At 42.6% G+C, this 21,484-nt stretch overlaps 1 long non-coding RNA gene across 1 annotated transcript in view; it reads left to right on the top strand.

Moving 5' to 3' along the window:
• Nucleotides 1-21,484, top strand: part of LOC103692325 (uncharacterized) — a 101,636-nt gene that overhangs the window by 12,738 nt on the left and 67,414 nt on the right. The window contains exons 4-5 of the long non-coding RNA XR_015635672.1: nt 3,612-3,752; nt 12,647-12,772. This is a non-coding gene — a long non-coding RNA (uncharacterized LOC103692325). The remainder of the gene's footprint in view (nt 1-3,611; nt 3,753-12,646; nt 12,773-21,484) is intronic.

Below are 21,484 nucleotides of genomic sequence, written 5' to 3'. Positions count from 1 at the left end.
ACTTCTACCCTGGGCACCGTAACTCTCTCTTCTCACCTCCCCATGAAGGAATAATCTTTAAAACTAAAATATGTCATGAATGTGGCCAATAGAATAAGAAAGTACTTTCAAATTAATTCCCTCTTTTGCTGCTTTTGATTTAGTACCTGCACATGCATTTAAAATATTTAGCCATATCATAAATTGCCTCATAAGATTAATTTACTTAATTCTCAAATAAACTTTATCTTTTTAAAAAATTATTTTTATTTCATGTGCATCAGTGCTTTGTCTGAATGTATGTCTGTGTGAGGGTGTTGAATCTTCTGGAACTGCAGTTACAGACAGTTGTGAGCTGCCATGTGGGTGCTGGGAATTGAAGCTGGGTCCTCTGGAAGAGCAGCCAGGGTTCTTAGCTAAGCCATCTCTCGAGATCCCATAAAGCACAAAAAGTGATTTTCTTCTTTTTAAGAATCAGGCTGGGGCAGGAAGGTCACTGGGAGCTTGAAAGAAGTCTCAGCTACTTACTAAGTAGGCTCTGGGCTGGCCTCAGTTTGGGCTACTGAATTCCAGACTTGCCTTCACTCTGGGTTACTAAGTGAGACCCTCATGCGCGCGCGCGCGCACGCGCGCGTGTGTGTGTGTGTGTGTGTTTGACATAAAGTCTTCCATTAAATGAACAACCAGGACTGACTTATCTCCTCTCCTATTGGAAGGCATTTGTCTCAGTTTTCAGTCAGTGCTGGTTACAAAACCCAAAATGAAAGCTAAGCCCACCAAACAGTTCTGCAGATTTATGTGTCTTATTTGGCGTGTCATTTTAGAACGGATACCTAAAGAGAAATTGACAGATGAAAAAGGTATCATTTTAGTTGAGTTTCCTTTTTCTATAACAAGACATAATAACCAAAAACAATTTGGGGAGGAAAGGGTTTATTTCACTTACACTGCCTTTAACAGCCAGTCAGAAAGGGAAGTCAGGTAAGAACTCAAGCCAGGCAGGAACCTGGAGGCAGGAGTTGACGCAGAGGCCATGGAGAGGTGCTGCTCACTGGCTTGCTTCCCATAACTTGTTTGGCCTAGGTAGTACTGCGTTCAATGGGCTGCATCCTCCCCTATCAGACCAATCTCCCTTATGAATATTGATGTAAAGATACTCAATAAAATTCTTGCAAACTGAATCCAAGAACTCATCAAAATGATCATCCATCATGATCAAGTAGGCTTCATCCCAGGGATGCAGGGATGGTTCAATATACGGAAATTCATCAACGTAATCCACTATATAAACAAACTAAAAGAAAAAAAAAACCACATGATAATTTCATTAGGTGCTGAGAAAGCATTTAACAAAATTTAATACCACTTCATGATAAAAGTCCTGGAAAGATCAGGAATTCAAGGCCCATACTTAAACATAGTAAAAGCAATATACAGCAAATCATTAGCCAACATCAAACTAAATGGAGAGAAACTTGAAGCAATCCCACTAAAATCAGGGACTAGACAAAGCTGCCCACTCTCTCCCTACTTAGTCCATATAGTACTCGAAGTCCTAGCCAGAGCAATCAGACAATGAAAGGAGGTCAAATAGATACAAATTGGAAAGAAAGAAGTCAAAATATCACTATTTGCAGATGATATGATAGTATACTTAACTGACCAAAAGTTCCACCAGAGAACTACTAAGCCTGTTAAACAACTTCAGCAAAGTGGCTGGGTATAAAATTAACTCAAACAAATCAGTAGTCTTCTTCTACTCAAAGGATAAACAACTGAGAAAGAAAGAAATTAGGGAAATGATACCCTCCACAATAATCACAAATAACATAAAATACCTTAGTGTGACTCTAACCAAGCAAGTGAAAGATCTGTATGACAAGAACTTCAAATCTCTGAAGAAAGAAATTGAAGATCTCAGAAGATGGAAAGACCTCCCATGCTCATAGATTGGCAAGATTAATATAGTAAAAATAGCCATTTTGTCAAAAGCAATCTACAGATTCAATGAAATCTCCATCAAAATTCCAACATAATTCTTCATAGAATAGGGGCTTATCTCTGGGAAACCAGGAAAGGGAATAACATTTGAAATGTAAATTAAAAAAATCCAATAAAAGAAAAAGAAAAACAGAGAAGAGAAGATGTCCCTCAGTCTTGCCTACAGCTCCATCTTTTGAAGGCCTTTTCTCAGTTGAGGTTCCCCCCCTCTCAGATGACTCTAGCTTGTATAAAGCTGACCTAAAACTAGCCGGCACAGGTATGGATATTTTGATATGCCAAGAATATTGCACTTGTGTGGATGGTACCAATGTATAGTTTCACCGAAGGGGTTCTTTCCCACCGTGTTTCTTCCAAGATTGACTTTTTATCAAATATTTTGTTCTTTCCCAAACTGATGGGTTAAAAAATACTTATCGTGATTTCATTTTATGTTTACTTAATTAAGATAAGAGTTTTGTTTCAAACTTTTAGCTTTAAAGTGATGTGGAGAGAGAGAGATGAATAGGAAGGGACCCAATGCTTGGTGAAGCGTCTAGTGCAGTTGGATAACTTTAAGGATGTTTAGTAAATCTTTGCTGTAAGCATCCTTTACTACATACCTTTCCATTGCCAGGGCCAGGTGGTTTAAATGTTCAATTGGTTGACATTTGCAGCTCGCACCCTTTGTGCTGGGCTCTCCTGGGCTGGAGCTGCTGACGGAGCCATCCATCTGGACTGCCAGTCATTATGACAGCAGGGCTACTTTGAACTCTGTGGACACCTTGAGGAAACTCTATACCAGCTATAAGAAATACCAGCTTCCTTCCGCATCCCAAACAATCTCCCTTTTATTTTTTAGAAACTATTCAGAACTCAGAGCATAGACAGGGAGAAGAGGTGGGAAAGGAGGAGGGGGTGGAGGAGAGAGGATGAGAATTTATCAGAAAAAAAAAGTACTGACATCTTGGCAGCCATATACATAACAAGAGCGTAAATGAAAGGGTATGAACGTTAATGTCTGGTCAACCTTTTGCGTTTTGGCATCTCTATTGACCTTTCTAATGGAATCCTCCAAATTGCAGCAGACACGGTCAAGCCCTGTGATGCATCGCTAAGACTGCCGTAGGGGCAACTGGTGCAGAGCCCCTCTCTACCCTTCCTGGGGCAGGCGACTTCTGCTCGTGGGACAGTCATTCCGGTCTGTTTCTTATTCCTCCCTAGCTGATGACAAAAGAACTGTCACAGACAGACTCTTAGAAAGGGGAGGTGGGAGGTAGGAGGTCACCTCTGGACCCCACTGAACCTGACTTGGGGATGGACTGGCTGTCGGTATTATCAGGGTGGCCAGGACTGTGGGGCTTCCTGTCTCTTCCCCACTGAGAAGAGTCATCTCTTCTTGCAGGCTGTGTGGGTTCTCCCTCTCCTCCCGGGTGCTCCTCCATTGCTTGGCTTTACTTGAAGTTGGCATTGCGCACTGGCAGGCAGCCTGCTCCTCCCCTTGACAAAGAGCGTTTTTGTATTCGATTCATAGCCTGCTTCTGAGTTTATTTTTATACTTAAAAAAATTGGGTATCAAATATTCCATGTGTATTCAAGCATTTCTCTTAAGCCAATGACATCTCCAGACCTTTTTAATTCATTTCACATAGGTATACAGATGGCTGATGAGAGGGACAGGAAGAAAAGAATAGAAATTGGCCAGTTAAAGAATCTTCACTTCATAAGTGGGTTTGCACAGTAATCGCTCAGACTGGCTATTGTCATTTCATCAAGAAGTGAAGACAGCACGTGTAAGTACTCACCTTTTCAGACTGTGTCCATACTGTGATGCATTTCATCAGCTCTCACTGATGGGAGTTTGGCTTGTTTGCTAAAATGTATTACATTGGGGCTGATGGTAGAGCATTACAGAATACCCCTTAGGCTCCAAGCCCTAAGTTTACTCTCCACACCACTTCAAGACACTGCCCAATGAGCTCCTTTTAGTTCATGGTTTATTGTCAGAGTTGAGAACAAGAACAGAAACAACAGCTTCTGAGCTCCTGCTAGACCTACATCTGAGCTCCAGCTAGACTAGCATCTGAACTCTAGGTGGACCAGCATTCGAGCTCCAGCTAGAACAAGAAGTATTCTAGTTAGAGCAGAAGCCATCATGTGTCAGCCAGGGTCAGGGAAGAACTTCGGTGATGACAGTCATCATTTTGATGGACTTAACATTAAAAGCTACAAGAGCAGGGCTGGAGAGATGGCTCAGAGGTCAAGAACGCAGTCTGCTCTTCCAAGCATCCTGAGTTCAATTCCCAGCAACTACATGGTGGCCCAGAACCATCTATAATGAGATCTAGCTCCCTCTTCTGGCTTGCACATGAATATTTATATATATATTCTCACAAGTAAATAAATAAAAAAACCAAAAGCCCCAAAAGCAGTCAGGTTTATAACATCGGAACAAGCAGGAGAACACTAACTACTTTTATCACCCCACTACACTGATAGCGATACTACCACTAACAGCGTTTTATAAACGTTTTCACTGTCCTGGGGCCAGAACCATCTAACCTTGTCCAGATAAATTTGGAGTGAGATATATGAGAGCTATTCTTATTTTACCTAATTCGTTTTAGAGTAACTGGGGGAATGAGGTGAAGCAATTTCTTGTCTAAAAACCAGCCTATTTATTTCTTTTATTAGATTTTTAAAATAAATTATTCTCTTCTCATACACATCCTGATCCAACTTTTCCCTCCCTCCTCTTCTCTCAGCCTCCCCCCTCCCATCCACTCCTTCTCTTCAGAAAATGTCAGGCTTCCCAAGGATATCAACCAAATATGGCATGTCAAGTTGCAATAAGACTGGGCACCTCGACTCATATTGAGAAAAATATCCCATTTCTTATCCGTCTCTCCCTAGCTCTTCTTTTTAAAAAATAATATTTACTCTGTGTGTGTGTGTGTGTGTGTGTGTGTGTGTGTGTGGTGTGTGTGTGTGTGTGTGTGTGTGTGTGTGTGTGTGTGTGTGACATGCTTGTCTATTTACCACAGATGTGCCTGGTGCATCTGAAATCTGTAGATTACTATTAGGTCTCCCAGGACTGGATGATTGGGAATCACCATGTGATGCTGGGAATCAAACCCAGGTACCCTATAAGAGCAGCTAGAGCACTTAACTACTGAGCCATCTCTGCAGCCCAGTTTCCCCAATTCTTTACACCCCCTTTTCCCTAGGGTCACTTCCTAAACCACCATACCCATTTCATTCAAATTTATATTAAAGGATTCTAGAAACTGGTTGGGCTAAGACAGATTATGGAGAGAATGCAAATTCTCCAAGGAAACAAAAACAAAATAGACTCAACTTTATAAGTCATTAGGAAATTGGAAAGTAATACAACCAAACGGAAATCTGAATAGGTGTTTTAATGGGAAGTTATACACTTCCAAGTGGTTTCTCATTTCTTATTTGTAACTGATAGGAAATTAATCCAATCAATAACCTTCAGAATATCTTATAATCCATATAATTTAGACTTTTGCAATACTGAAATGTTAATGTTATACTAAGAAAAACAGCAGAAAATACTTGGTGTGGTGGGTTTCAGTCTAGACTGTCCTAAAGTATTTAAGGTTTTACTTCCAGACTGGTAGAAACAGTAGCAGGTGGCGCCTCAAGGGAGGTCTTTCAGTCACTGGAGAATAACCCTAAAGGTGCCCATGGAAAATTACTCTTTCTCTTTCCCCGCACCTCTGTGTTGTGAGTGGTTGTCCTCCCATGAACTGTGATGTCCTACCACAAGTCCAGCCCATCTGTGAACTATAACTTCCCAACTGTGAGTTGAGACAAGTTTACTACCTCAGGTCTTCCTCACGTTAATGGATGATGAACCTACCTGGTTCTTTTCTTTTTTTTAATTCTTCTCTCACACATTACATCCTGATCATAGTTTGTTTCCCTCCCGCCCTCCACTCTTCCCAGCACCCCCACAATCTCCCGTCTCCCCCAGATTCACTCCTCTTCCATTTCCCTTCAGAAAAGAGCAGGCCTTTCAGAGATATCAACCGATATGGCATAGCAAGTTACAGTAGGATTAGACACAAACCCTCATACCAAGACCAGACAATGCAACCCAGTAGGAGGAAAAGGGTCCCAAGAGAAGGCAAGAGTCAGAGACACTCCCTGATCCCAGTGTTAGGAGTTCAACAAGAACAAGCTATACAGTCTTAACGTATATTCAGAGGACCTAGCTCAGACCTATTCAGAGTCCATGATTGTCAATTCAGTCTCCGTGATCCCCTATGAGCCCTGCTTAGTTGATTCATGTTATGATCATGGTGTCGTCAACCCCTCTGGCTCCTACAATCCTTCCCCTTCTCTTCCAAGCACACCTGATCCTTACAGAATAACAATTGTCCCAGAATAGCAGAATGATGTAAAAGTGTATTTCGAATCATCTGCTAGATCAAAGCAGGAGAGACAGCATAGGCAAAGTATCAATGTGGAATTTCAGTGGCAGGTAGAAAGAGCCTCAGGAAATGGGGCTGAGAAGTGAGGAGTTGGAATTGGAGCCTGAAGGCATAGACTCCAGAGACCGGATTCTCTCAGGAGTTTCAGGCAACCTTTTCTTCTCTTCGTCCCAGACAAAGTAGTGTTCCTCTGACTCTGCCGAGAGGCTGATACAAGGTACAATGGATAAAAGATGCTAACCAAATGCTGTAAAAATAGGAGCTCAGCCTCCAAGGATACAATTGCCTCTCACTGAAAAAACTTTAACACTGGAAAAGAAACATCAGTTGATTGTAGTTTTAAACATTCTGTGTAAATGTTCTCCCACACCCCCTTTTCTGGAATGCTCCTTTACTCTTATTCTGCTTCTTCCAGTAGGTCGCATCCTACTTCTCAGCTCCCATTCTAAAATCCTGGTACCACCTAATCACCACCAGGAAGGAAACGCACAGTGTGGACCTGTGACTGTTGTTTTCCTCCTTAATGTATCCTTTGATGCCACTTTTCACGGCTGTTTGCCAGACCAAATGTTCGTGCTGCCATCATAGTGGCCTCTGGGAAGATGGGAAGTATCCTTTCCCCTTCTCTATTAATCTCTGACACCATTTCTCATCGGGGGAGGTGTCTCTCTGTGTCCCAGGCTGTCTTTGAACTTCCAGGCATCCTCCGTGAGGCCCCCAAGTGCTAACACTACAAGTGGGAATCAGCATACCATCGTTTTCTTTAGCCTTATGACTCCCGTGTTTTTTAGACACTTTAGGCCAGCCTCTCTTCCTTTTGACTTGGTCTTTGGAATCCAGGCAGTGTGTTTTTTCTATCAGTCTAAGGAGGAACCCAAAGAGCATGGCTCTCTGGGGCTTCATTGGTAAACAATCGGAGCAACACTCGATGTGCATCCTTAAAAATCTTCCCTCGCAGCCTTCCTAGGCTTTTTGAACCTGAAATGTCTTGGCCCCTCTTTCATCAGTTTAGCAGCTGGCCAATGCCGGTCACAATGCTGGGTCTAAACAACTAGTTCCCAGTAGCCCTAAAAGAATTGTTTTGGCTTTGGAACTAGGAATGAGCTCCAAGGTACCAAGTCTTTTATTCATTCCTGAATCTGGGCCCACAAGCAGACAGAGGCCTCTAAAGCATCAGAGATCCCCCTCTTTGATGGGTCTTCAGCCCTTCACAACCCTTGAGGAATGGCTTAGTTATTTCGGAGACCAAGTAACTGAATGAGGAAGCCAGAGAGACAGCTGCCTTTTTATATTTTTTCCCCAGCTGTATGTCTAAACCATCTGTGGTGGTCTGAATGAAAACTCTCCCCATAGACTCATGGGAATGGCACTATTGGGAGGTATGTATTTGTTGGAGTAGGTGTGCACTTATTGGAGGAAGTGTGTCACTGGGGGTGGGGCTTGGTGGTTTCAAATGTTCAAGCCCAGTGTCTCCCTCCTGCTGCCTGCTGGTCTGGATATAGAAGTCTCAGCTCCTTCTCCCCCACCATGTCTTCTTGGATGCCACCGTGATTCCCACCGTAACAATAATGTAGTAAACACCAATTAAATATTTTTCCTTTATAAGAGGTAACATGATCATGATGTCTCTTTACAGCAATTGAAACCTTAACTAAGACACCATCTCACTATAGCCCAAGCCACATGGCTCTTACTATGTAGCTCAAGCTGGCCTTGAACTAGTGACTCTCCTAAAATCCCAACCTCAACAGCTGTGATAACAGGCATGCACCACCCTCTCCAACTCCATTTTGACTTTCCCCATACACCTCAGTGACTGATTATGCATTTCTTCTCTTAGACAAAGAAGTCACAATTATTTCCTAAAGAGATATTGGAATGTAAACAACAATACGATTTCTGTAGGACTGTCCCCTCTCCTGACCAGTCCTATGCTTAGCTCTCCCTCTAAGAAACTTTACACCCTCTGACTTAGATTCTCTCGGGTTTGCTTGGAAGGGAACCAGGACCCCTGAGAGAAAGGATGCTCTCTCCAGGCAGACAGCTACCTGGTTGAGTTTTGCTTCTGCTTTCCGAAACACACCTGAAGCTGCTCTGACCATTAGTAAAGCCCCAGGATTCTTAAGTTGTGATAGAAAACGCACGTTATCAATCGACCAGCATGGTTTTATTTTCCTTTTTTGCCACTGTAAACAATAGCTGAAATGTCACGGCTGACATAGATGAAAGCTTGTCAACAACTAAGCCTCGAGACCAAGAACTGTTTGCCTTCCCCTTAGGTTCGTTGTGTTTATTTGGTAAAGGGCAGCATGGAATGAAAGACAAAGAAAGGCAGACACCCGAAAATTATGTGAGACGCGACCTCTGTAAGACAAGAACATGGCAGGATGACTGACTAGGTGAAGAGAAGTTGAGAAATACAAAAGAATATTTATATGTAAGTAGGCATGGCATGAATATTTGTATTTTCCTAAGTAGCTTCACATGAACTGCATAATCCTCACAGACCTCTATGGCATAAGTGTTAACTGCAGTTGTTATATTGTAAATGAATTAACTCATGCACAAAGGCATGGCTAACTTTCCCTGGACCATTTATCTATGAAACCGAGATCTGAACCCAGTGCAGGTGACTGCATAGCCCATCTTCTTTGCCACAAAGTCTAGATTTAGCTCTCTGAGCTGTGAGGAATGGGAGTTTAAGAAGTTTCTCTGAGAACTCAGTGCCACTCAAGGACAGGGATCTGGTATGTTTGTGTGCAGGGGCGCCTTGTGTGATCTCCTGAGTCCAGTACATGCTGACAATGGTTTCTCAGCTCTGGAATGGATTTAGAACTGAATTTAACCGGCAACTTGAATAGAGGATGAGGACTGTGTTACTTGAATTATTTTGTAGACAACATCCAGTCTGTCCCAAGGCCCAGGTGAATTTGAACCTTTTTTTCTACGACTTTAACTTTTGACTCAGTCTTCCAAGTGACGGCATTTAGTATGCCAGATCATGCTGCTGCCGCCTTCAAGGGCATAAACAGTAAAACAACGGAAGTCCAAGTGACCACTCCAGCAGGCCACTTCCTCCGACGTGTCCGCTATTTATAACTGTCCTCATTAGAGAAATCTTTTGTTCCATGTGGTCAGAACCCTTTTTATCTATCCCTTCCCGAGTCTCTGGTGTCCTTTATTCATCAATGATTAAGTCAGTATTGCTTGTTCCAAGTGAGGAACTGAAACACAGAAATCGAATTTCCTAGCTGAGCAATGTGTCAGAGTCATTGTGTGTGTGTGCCCGAGCAAACCATAAACTCATTCACGGTGCCCTGACATCACAAGACTTTTCGAGGACCATCAGGGACTTGCGGCTCCTTTCTGTCTGTTGAGAATTTTTATTAGCACCTGCGTCTGTGCTCCCATCTTCCCTATGATTTTTTTTTCATTTCTTGTAAGAAACAGGTCTAAAGGCAGATACTCTTTTTAAACATCAAATGTAGTCTTCAAAGATGTTTCCATAATAAGAACAGTAATGCGGATGGCGTGTAGCTATAAAGCCCATTTTTAACTGAGACACCATCTTGTATTACTTAATAATATAAAAGTGGGGACCGGTAATAGAATCATGAACCCCCCTTAGCTAGACTCTTTCATCTCTTCTTCGGGACATCTAAACCCTGCCAATTCTTTTGCATCTATTTTCTTTCTGCTTTTGAATAGGGTGTGTATCTCCTGTAAACGCTGGGATGGTCTTTACTCAGATTACCAAGCCCAGCTTCCTTTTCTCGGAGGCCCATGCCCATGATGCCTGCCACTTACATGAAGAGGTGTTCACCTGTCAGGATGGGAGAGGCTCTGTGCTGTGTCACCTGCACTGGTCTCCTTTGCTGTTCCTCCAGCGCTCTGTTACTCCTACGTGCTGCTGGCCCCTAGGTGATACGTACCTAAAAAGCAGAGGTCAGTTTAATTTCCGGGGAATCTCTATTTTTCTGCAATAGTTACCTGCACAAATTCATATCCCATTTCATCCTTTATCCAGTACTTTATATGTCTGGCTAAAAAGTTGATGTCTCTGGCTGGAGAGATGGCTCAGTGGTTAAGAGCCCTGACTGCTCTCCCAGAGGTCATGAGTTCCATTCCCAAAAACCACATGGTGGCTCACAACCATGTGTAATGGGATCCAGTGACCTCTTCTGGTGTGTCTGAAGACAGTGACCATGTACTCATATACAGAGAATAAGTAAATCTTAAAAAAGGTTGCTGTCACGAATAAATACATGAACTTGGACTACCCATGGATAGGTAACTAACATTTTGGGGTGCCAATAGTGTAAAACTATCTGAAGTATGTGGTCAGGGAGATAGGAAGGAAATGCCAGACATTTCCCTCCTATCCAAATGCCCTCCCTCCCTCTTTCCATTCCTCTTTCCCTTCTTCCTTTCTTCTTTTCTTTTCCCATGAAGATTGAACTTTAGACCCTGTATAGTCTAGGCAAGTGTTTTACTGATAGTTATTCCTTAGCATGTTTTCTCTGAAGTACTTCTAGATTAAAAGAGAAAACAATTCATACAATATGCAACAACTTCTTTACAAAATGAATATACCCACCCTGCACTTATACAAAATTTAGCCACATAAATAGAGTCTGATTGATAACCAAGTGACTGAACCTTGGGTCACCTTTCCTTCTGAATATGTGGAATTCCAGCCAAGTTTCTGCTGACATCTAGCAAAAGTTATAGTTATCCTCTCCCCACACGTATACACAGATGGTGTAATCGTAGTGGGTAGCATATGCCTTCCGTGTTAATCTCTAACAAAATTCAGGAGGTTCATTCATTATGAAGAATACTGCAATATGTCTTTCAAGGCAATGAAAACCATGGGTGGAATCTCAGACTCTTTTCTATTCTACTTAATCTAGGGATCTTGCTAATTGCAGTCAGACTTGAGTTTTCCTCTTGTGCTTTCCTAATGTTTGCTCTTATCTTTCAAGAGAACTCTTTTCTTTGTGCATGTATATGTGTATGTGTGTTCATGTGTGTGGGTGTGGGTGTGGTTGTGGGTGTGTCGTGGGGTGTATGTGGAGGTCAGAGGGCAGTGTTGGATGCTGGTCCTCACCTTCTACCTTGTATGGGACAGGGTCTCTTGTTCTGTGCATTGGACAGCTGACTGAGGAACTTTCAGGGATGCTCCTGTCTCTGCCATAGGTGTGTGCAGTTACAGATGTGTACTGGTGCATGTGGATTATGTAATTACAGATGTGTACCACTGCATCTGGATTATGTAATCACAGATGTGTACCACTGCATCTGGATTATGTAATCACAGATGTGTACCCCTGCATCTGGATTATGTAATCACAGATGTGTACCCCTGCATCTGGATTATGTAATTACAGATGTGTATTACTGCATCTGGCTGCATGTGGGTTCTAGGGATCCCAACTCCGGTCCTCATGTTTGCATGGCCTTACTGACTGAGCTATCTCCCCAGCCAGAACTTAAAACCTTTTAAAAAGTGTATATGGGTGGTTTTGCCTGCATGTGTATCTCTGTACCATGTGTGTGCCTGGTGTCCACAGAAGCCAGAAGAGGGTGTCAGATCCTGGGTGTCTCTAAATGTCCCAGAACTGGACTCACAGATGATTCTGAGCCACCATGCGGATGCTAGGAATCGAATCCAAGTTCTCCAGAAAGGCGGCCGATGTTCTTATCCTTTGAGTCATCCCCTCAGCCTCAGAAAATTTTCTTTTTGTCCTTAAGACAAGGTCATGCCATATGGCTTCAATTCTCAAGTCTGTGTTCTTGACTCAGCCTCCCAAGTGTAGTGACTGTGTTTTTAATTGTTCTCTCTCTCTCTCTCTCTCTCTCTCTCTCTCTCTCTCTCTCTCTCTCTCTCTCTCTTTCTCTCCCCCCCCCTCTCTCTCCAGCACTTATTGCTATGTAGCACCTGAGCTTCCTGGGAATCTCTGTTGAGGAGACTCTTTCATTGAGATGAAGGATGTCTATCACCTTTACCACTGTCCCAAGTTAAAGGAAGAACAGAAATCATCAACTTTATCTCATTTCCCCCCTGCCACTTTATTTCTTGTTTTGACAAAGTCATTTGAAGGAGTGGCCATGACTCCTTGACCCCTGTCCACTTCTGCAGTCTCCCGTTCTATCCTTGAACAGTTTGCATCTGCCCCTATTACTCCAGGTTTTAGCCTATCACATTCCTCTTGATTTCTCAGAATCTGCAGTCGATGAAGATATAGAACTCTCAGCTCTTCCTGCACCATGCCTGCCTTGTTTTATGCCTGCCTGGATGCTGCCATGTTCCTGCCTTGATGACGATAACGGACTGAACCTCTGAACCTGTAAGCCAGCCCCAATTAAATGTTGCCTTTTTAAGAGTTGCCTTGGTCATGGTGTCTGTTCACAGCAGTAAAACCCTAACTAAGACAGAAGTTGGTACCAGGGACTGGGGTATTGCCGGGATAGACCTGACTGACTATGCTTTTGTTTGGAAGAATCTGGATTTTTGTGACTTTGGATTTGGAAAGTAGTGGAATGCTTTAAATGGGACTTAATGGGCTATTCTAGTAGGACTATAGAAGACTTTGTTACTGAGAATGATTTGAATTGTGTGGACCTGGCCCAGGAGATTTCAGTGGAGAATTTCGATATCTGGCCTAGAGAGTGTTTGTGTGGTATTTTGGTGAAGAATGTGGCTACTTTTCCCCTTGTCTGAAGAGTTTGCCAGAGGCTAAGGTGAAGAGACTCAGATTAATTGCATTGATAAAGGAAGTCTCAAAAATGCCCACCATAGACTTTGTTCTCGTTAAATCTCATGAAGAGCATTTTAAGCTAGCATAGCAAGCTGGGAAAGGAAAAATATAAAATTTATGGTTTGAATTTTAAAGGAGCAACAGGAAGTGAGATGGAGCTTAATCCTGTGTTCAGGGATATTAAATTGAATTAAAGGAGTAGTGACCTTGGGGCAAGATTCCCACCCACCTAAATTTAGATCCAGGCAAGGTAGTACAAACCTTTAATTCCTGGAGGCAAAGACAAACAGATCTCTGAGTTCAAGGCCAGCCTAGAAGAGAGCAAGTTTTAGGTGAAGAAAAACTAAAATCCAGACTTGGTGGACCACATCTTTAATCCCAGTGCTTAGCAGACAGGCATACAGATCTCTGAGTTCAAGGTCAATCTCCAGAGCAAGTTCCAGGACAGCCAAGCTTAGACAGTGAAGGAGGTGGAGAAGAGGAAGCTGGTGACAATGTAAGAGAACAAAAGGCCATGTTCCATCTACTACAAGCAGCAGCTTTGTCCATGTGGCTCTGGCTTTAGAATCCAGAGAGGGGACTGCTGGGGCAATTGATGCTGGTTAGCCAGAGCTAAGAAATGGTGATTGAGAAGAGACAGGCATCACTGAGATGATTTCTTCTGGGATAGTGTTTTTTGAGGGGACAAAAGAAGCTGTGTTGTACCTCATGCTGCAGCTGGACTTGGTAATGTGTAAGAGTCACCCAGGTGGTACTGGTTTGAAGGCATGAAGGGGTCATGAAGAGCAGCCGAGGCTGGGCACTGTGAGAGGCCATGGAAGGCCATTGGTGAAGGTGCAGCCTCAGTTGTAGTTGATGGCCCAGGACTGAAAGGGTCATGCAAAGGATCTGAGGCTTGGCACCATGAATAGATCCTGTGAGAAGCAATTGGTGAAACCTAGTTGCAGCAGAAGATCCCAGCGTATTAGAGATGCCAGACCCGTGGGATGATCCCCAAGAACAACAACAGCAGTGAAGTGGATCAACCTGAGCTTAGAGTGCTACAGACGCAGAGCTGTCAGCCCTTCAGAGGAGCCCAGAAGAGCACGTGTGGATCCCACACATCAGAACAATAAACTGTAACATTGAAGATGCCAGAGCTGTGGGCTGTGGAGGAATGCTGCTAACAGAGAGTTGGACCAGCCCAGGAAAAGAAGTTTACTGCAGTAAATAAAGATGTTAGTTAAATAAAGGAGTTAGAGATCTGAAAAACTGCTATGACATCAGTCATGGAAATGCAGTGTTTGGAGTTTGCCCATCTGGTTTCCTCACTTTTTTTTTTTTTTATATGTGGGTGCACATGTATGTTCACCAGGGTATATGGAGGCCTGATTTTGTGCATATTCTTTCTTTTTTTAATTTTTATTTTTTATTAACTTGAGTATTTCTTATACACATTTCCAGTGTTATTCCCTTTCCCGGTATCCGGGCAAACATCCCCCTCCCCCCTCCCCTTCCTTATGGGTGTTCCCCTCCCAACCCTCCCCCCATTGCCGCCCTCCCCCCACCAGTCTAGTTCACTGGGGGTTCAGTCTTAGCAGGACCCAGGGCTTCCCCTTCCACTGGTGCTCTTACTAGGATATTCATTGCTACCTATGAGGTCAGAGTCCAGGGTCAGTCCATGTATAGTCATTAGGTAGTGGCTTAGTCCCTGGAAGCTCTGGTTGCTTGGCATTGTTGTACATATGGGGTCTCGAGCCCCTTCAAGCTCTTCCAGTTCTTTCTCTGATTCCTTCAACGGGGTCCTATTCTCAGTTCAGTGGTTTGCTGCTGGCATTCGCCTCTGTATTTGCTGTATTCTGGCTGTGTCTCTCAGGAGCGATCTACATCCGGCTCCTGTCGGTCTGCACTTCTTTGCTTCATCCATCTTGTCTAATTGGGTGGCTGTATATGTATGGGCCACATGTGGGGCAGGATCTGAATGGGTGTTCCTTCTGTCTCTGTTTTAATCTTTGCCTCTCTATTCCCTGCCAAGGGTATTCTTGTTCCCCTTTTAAAGAAGGAGTGAAGCATTCACATTTTGATCATCTGTCTTGAGTTTCATTTGTTCTAGGCATCTAGGGTAATTCAAGCATTTGGGCTAATAGCCACTTATCAATGAGTGCATACCATGTATGTCTTTCTGTGATTGGGTTAGCTCACTCAGGATGATGTTTATCAGTTCCAACCATTTGCCTACGAATTTCATAAACTCGTTGTTTTTGATAGCTGAGTAATATTCCATTGTGTAGATGTACCACATTTTCTGTATCCATTCCTCTGTTGAAGGGCATCTGGGTTCTTTCCAGCTTCTGGCTATTATAAATAAGGCTTCAATGAACATAGTGGAGCACGTGTCTTTTTTATATGTTGGGGCATCTTTTGGGTATATGCCCAAGAGAGGTATAGCTGGATCCTCAGGCAGTTCAATGTCCAATTTTCTGAGGATCCTCCAGACTGATTTCCAGAATGGTTGTACCAGTATGCAATCCCACCAACAATGGAGGAGTGTTCCTCTTTCTCCACATCCTCGCCAGCATCTGTTGTCCCCTGAGTTTTTGATCTTAGCCATTCTCACTGGTGTGAGGTGAAATCTCAGGGTTGTTTTGATTTGCATTTCCCTTATGACTAAAGATGTTGAACATTTCTTTAGGTGTTTCTCAGCCATTCGGCATTCCTCAGCTGTGAATTGTTTGTTTAGCTCTGAACCCCATTTTTTAATAGGGTTATTTGTTTCCCTGCGGTCTAACTTCTTGAGTTCTTTGTATATTTTGGATATAAGGCCTCTATCTGTTGTAGGATTGGTAAAGATCTTTTCCCAATCTGTTGGTTGCCGTTTTGTCCTAACCACAGTGTCCTTTGCCTTACAGAAGCTTTGCAGTTTTATGAGATCCCATTTGTCAATTCTTGATCTTAGAGCGTAAGCCATTGGTGTTTTGTTTAGGAAATTTTTTCCAGTGCCCATGTGTTCCAGATGCTTCCCTAGTTTTTCTTCTATTAGTTTGAGTGTGTCTGGTTTGATGTGGAGGTCCTTGATCCACTTGGACTTAAGCTTTGTACAGGGTGATAAGCATGGATCGATCTGCATTCTTCTACATGTTGACCTCCAGTTGAACCAGCACCATTTGCTGAAAATGCTATCTTTTTTCCATTGGATGGTTTTGGCTCCTTTGTCAAAATTCAAGTGACCATAGGTGTGTGGGTTCATTTCTGGGTCTTCAATTCTATTCCATTGGTCTATCTGTCTGTCTCTGTACCAATACCGTGCAGTTTTTATCACTACTGCTCTGTAATACTGCTTGAGTTCAGGGATAGTGATTCCCCCTGAAGTCCTTTTATTGTTGAGGATAGCTTTAGCTATCCTGGGTTTTTTGTTATTCCAGATGAATTTGCAAATTGTTCTGTCTAACTCTTTGAAGAATTGGATTGGTATTTTGATGGGGATTGCATTGAATCTGTAGATTGCTTTTGGTAAAATGGCCATTTTTACTATATTAATCCTGCCAATCCATGAGCATGGGAGATCTTTCCATCTTCTGAGGTCTTCTTCAATTTCCTTCTTCAGTGTCTTGAAGTTCTTATTGTACAGATCTTTTACTTGCTTTGTTAAAGTCACACCGAGGTACTTTATATTATTTGGGTCTATTATGAAGGGTGTCGTTTCCCTAATTTCTTTCTCGGCTTGTTTCTCTTTTGTATAGAGGAAGGCAACTGATTTATTTGAGTTAATTTTATACCCAGCCACTTTGCTGAAGTTGTTTATCAGCTTTAGTAGTTCTCTGGTGGAACTTTTGGGATCACTTAAATATACTATCATATCATCTGCAAATAGTGATATTTTGACTTCTTCTTTTCTGATCTATATCCCCTTGACCTCCTTTTGTTGTCTGATTGCTCTGGCTAGAACTTCAAGAACTATATTGAATAAGTAGGGAGAGAGTGGGCAGCCTTGTCTAGTCCCTGATTTTAGTGGGATTGCTTCAAGTTTCTCTCCATTTAGTTTAATGTTAGCAACTGGTTTGCTGTATATGGCTTTTACTATGTTCAGGTATGGGCCTTGAATTCCTATTCTTTCCAGGACTTTTATCATGAAGGGGTGTTGAATTTTGTCAAATGCTTTCTCAGCGTCTAATGAAATGATCATGTGGTTTTGTTCTTTCAGTTTGTTTATATAATGGATCACGTTGATGGTTTTCCGTATATTAAACCATCCCTGCATGCCTGGGATGCAGCCTACTTGGTCATGGTGGATGATTGTTTTGATGTGCTCTTGGATTCGGTTTGCCAGAATTTTGTTGAGTATTTTTGCGTCGATATTCATAAGGGAAATTGGTCTGAAGTTCTCTTTCTTTGTTGTGTCTTTGTGTGGTTTAGGTATAAGAGTAATTGTGGCTTCGTAGAAGGTATTCGGTAGTGATCCATCTGTTTCAATTTTGTGGAATAATTTGGATAATATTGATATGAGGTCTTCTATGAAGGTTTGATAGAATTCTGCACTAAACCCGTCTGGACCTGGGCTCTTTTTGGTTGGGAGACCTTTAATGACTGCTTCTATTTCCTTAGGAGTTATGGGGTTGTTTAACTGGTTTATCTGTTCCTGATTTAACTTCGATACCTGGTATCTGTCTAGGAAATTGTCCATTTCCTGAAGATTTTCAAGTTTTGTTGAATATAGGTTTTTATAGTAAGATCTGATGATTTTTTGAATTTCCTCTGAATCTGTTGTTATGTCTCCCTTTTCATTTCTGATTTTGTTAATTTGGACGCACTCTCTGTGTCCTCTCATTAGTCTGGCTAAGGGTTTATCTATCTTGTTGATTTTCTCAAAGAACCAACTTTTGGTTCTGTTGATTCTTTCTATGGTCCTTTTTGTTTCTACTTGGTTGATTTCAGCTCTGAGTTTGATTATTTCCTGCCTTCTACTCCTCCTGGGTGTATTTGCTTCTTTTTGTTCTAGAGCTTTTAGGTGTGCTGTCAAGCTGCTGACATATGCTCTTTCCTGTTTTTTTCTGCAGGCACTCAGCGCTATGAGTTTTCCTCTTAGCACAGCTTTCATTGTGTCCCATAAGTTTGGGTATGTTGTACCTTCATTTTCATTAAATTCTAAAAAGTTTTTAATTTCTTTCTTTATTTCTTCCTTGACCAGGTTATCATTGAGTAGAGCATTGTTCAATTTCCAAGTATATGTGGGCATTCTTCCTTGATTGTTATTGAAGACCAGTTTTAGGCCGTGGTGGTCTGATAGCACGCATGGGACTATTTCTATCTTTCTGTACCTGTTGAGGCCCGTTTTTTGACCAATTATATGGTCAATTTTGGAGAAAGTACCATGAGGAGCTGAGAAGAAGGTATATCCTTTTGCTTTAGGATAGAATGTTCTATAAATATCCGTTAAGTCCATTTGGCTCATGACTTCTCTTAGTCTGTCTACATCTCTGTTTAATTTCTGTTTCCATGATCTGTCCATTGATGAGAGTGGGGTGTTGAAATCTCCCACTATTATTGTGTGAGGTGCAATGTGTGTTTTGAGCTTTAGTAAGGTTTCTTTTATGTATGTAGGTGCCCTTGTATTTGGGGCATAGATATTTAGGATTGAGAGTTCATCTTGGTGGATTTTTCCTTTGATGAATATGAAGTGTCCTTCCTTATCTTTTTTGACGACTTTTAGTTGAAAATTCATTTTATTTGATATTAGAATGGCTACTCCAGCTTGCTTCTTCTGACCATTTGCTTGGAAAATTGTTTTCCAGCCTTTCACTCTGAGGTAATGTCTGTCTTTGTCTCTGAGGCGTGTTTCCTGTAGGCAGCAGAATGCAGGGTCCTCGTTGCGTATCCAGTCTGTTAATCTATGTCTTTTTATTGGGGAGTTGAGGCCATTGATGTTGAGAGATATTAAGGAATAGTGATTATTGCTTCCCGTTATATTCATATTTGGATGTGAGGTTATGTTTGTGTGCTTTCATTCTCTTTGTTTTGTTGCCAAGACGATTAGTTTCTTGCTTCTTCTAGGGTATAGCTTGCCTCCTTATGTTGGGCTTTACCATTTATTATCCTTTGTAGTGCTGGATTTGTAGAAAGATATTGTGTTAATTTGGTTTTGTCATGGAATATCTTGGTTTCTCCATCTATGTTAATGGAGAGTTTTGCAGGATACAGTAACCTGGGCTGGCATTTGTGTTCTCTTAGGGTCTGTATGACATCAGTCCAGGATCTTCTGGCCTTCATAGTTTCTGGCGAGAAGTCTGGTGTGATTCTGATAGGTCTGCCTTTATATGTTACTTGACCTTTTTCCCTTACTGCTTTTAATATTCTTTCTTTATTTTGTGCGTTTGCTGTTTTGACAATTATGTGACGGGAGGTGTTTCTTTTCTGGTCCAATCTATTTGGAGTTCTGTAGGCTTCTTGTATGTCTATGGGTATCTCTTTTTTTAGGTTAGGGAAGTTTTCTTCTATGATTTTGTTGAAGATATTTACTGGTCCTTTGAGCTGGGAGTCTTCACTCTCTTCTATACCTATTATCCTTAGGTTTGATCTTCTCATTGAGTCCTGGATTTCCTGTATGTTTTGGACCAGTAGCTTTTTCCGCTTTACATTATCTTTGACAGTTGAGTCAATGATTTCTATGGAATATTCTGCTCCTGAGATTCTCTCTTCCATCTCTTGTATTCTGTTGGTGAAGCTTGTATCTACAGCTCCTTGTCTCTTCTTTTGGTTTTCTATATCCAGGGTTGTTTCCATGTGTTCTTTCTTGATTGCTTCTATTTCCATTTTTAATTCCTTCAACTGTTTAATTGTGTTTTCCTGGAATTCTTTCAGGGATTTTTGCGATTCCTCTCTGTAGGCTTCTACTTGTTTATTAATGTTTTCCTGTGTTTCCCTAAGGGAGTTCTTCACGTCTTTCTTGAAGTCTTCCAGCATCATGATCAAATATGATTTTGAAACTAGATCGTGCTTTTCTGGTGTGTTTGGATATTCTATGTTTGTTTGGGTGGGAGAATTGGGCTCTGATCATGCCATGTAGTCTTGGTTTCTGTTGCTTGGGTTCCTGCGCTTGCCTCTCGCCATCAGATTATCTCTAGTGTTACTTTGTTCTGCTATTTCTGACAGTGGCTAGACTGTCCTATAAGCCTGTGTGTCAGGAGTGCTGTAGACCTGTTTTCCTCTCTTTCAGTCAGTTATGGGGACAGAGTGTTCTGCTTTCGTGCGTGTAGTTTTTCCTCTGTACAGGTCTTCAGCTGTTCCTGTGGGCCTGTGTCTTGAGTTCACCAGGCAGCTTTCTTGCAGCAGAAAAGTTGGTCTTACCTGTGGTCCCGAGGCTCAAGTTCACTCGTGGGGTGCTGCCCATGGGCTCTCTGCAGCGGCAGCAACCAGGAAGATATGCGCCACCCCTTCCGGGAGCTTCAGTGCACCAGGGTTCCAGATGGCCTTTGGTGTTTTCCTCTGGCGTCCGAGATGTGTGTGCAGAGAGCAGTCTCTTCTGGTTTCCCAGGCTTGTCTGCCTCTCTGAAGGTTTAGCTCTCCCTCCCACGGGATTTGGGTGCAGAGAACTGTTTATCCGGTCTGTTTCCTTCATGTTCCGGCGGTGTCTCAGGCAGGGGTCCTGCTCCTGGGCCCTCCCCCACGGGAGCCCAGAGGCCTTATACAGTTTCCTCTTGGGCCAGGGATGTGGGCAGGGGTGGGCAGTGTTGGTGGTCTCTTCCGCTCTGCAGCCTCAGGAGTGCCCACTTGACCAGGTGGTGAGGTCTGTTTCCCACGGGGTCTGGGAGCAGAGAGCTGCTGCGGGCCGGGCTGGTTTCCTCTCTTGATTTGGGAATTACAGTTAAATGATTGGACGGATCTCAGAGGAGACTTTGAACTTTGGACTTTTGACATTGTTGATATTACTGTAGACTATGGGGACTTTGGAAGTTGGACTAAATGTACCTTTAAAATTATGCTATGGCTAGATGTGGCCCCCATAGACTCATGCGTTTGAATAAGCCTATGGTGGCCAGGGAGTGGAATGTGGTGGTTTGTATACGTCTGGCCCAGGGAGTTGCATTATTGGGAGGTGTGGCCTTCTTGGAGTAGATGTGTCCTTGTGGGTATGGGTTTTAATATCATTGTCCTAGCTGCCTGGGAGCCTGTATTCTGCTAGTACTCTTCAGATATACATAGAACTCAGCTCTTCCTGCACCATGACTGCCTGGTCGCTGCCATGTTCCCACCTTGATGATACTGGACTGAACCTCTGAACCTGCAAGCCAGCCCCCATTAAATATTGTCTTTATAAGGGTTGCTTTG

The sequence above is a fragment of the Rattus norvegicus genome, chromosome 13, assembly GCF_021556685.1.
Source record: "Rattus norvegicus strain SHRSP/BbbUtx chromosome 13, alternate assembly SHRSP_T2T, whole genome shotgun sequence".
In the NCBI taxonomy this organism is placed as follows: Eukaryota; Metazoa; Chordata; class Mammalia; order Rodentia; family Muridae; genus Rattus; species Rattus norvegicus.
The sequence above is the reverse complement of the archived record's forward strand: the minus strand, read 5'-3'. Positions and strand labels throughout refer to the sequence as shown.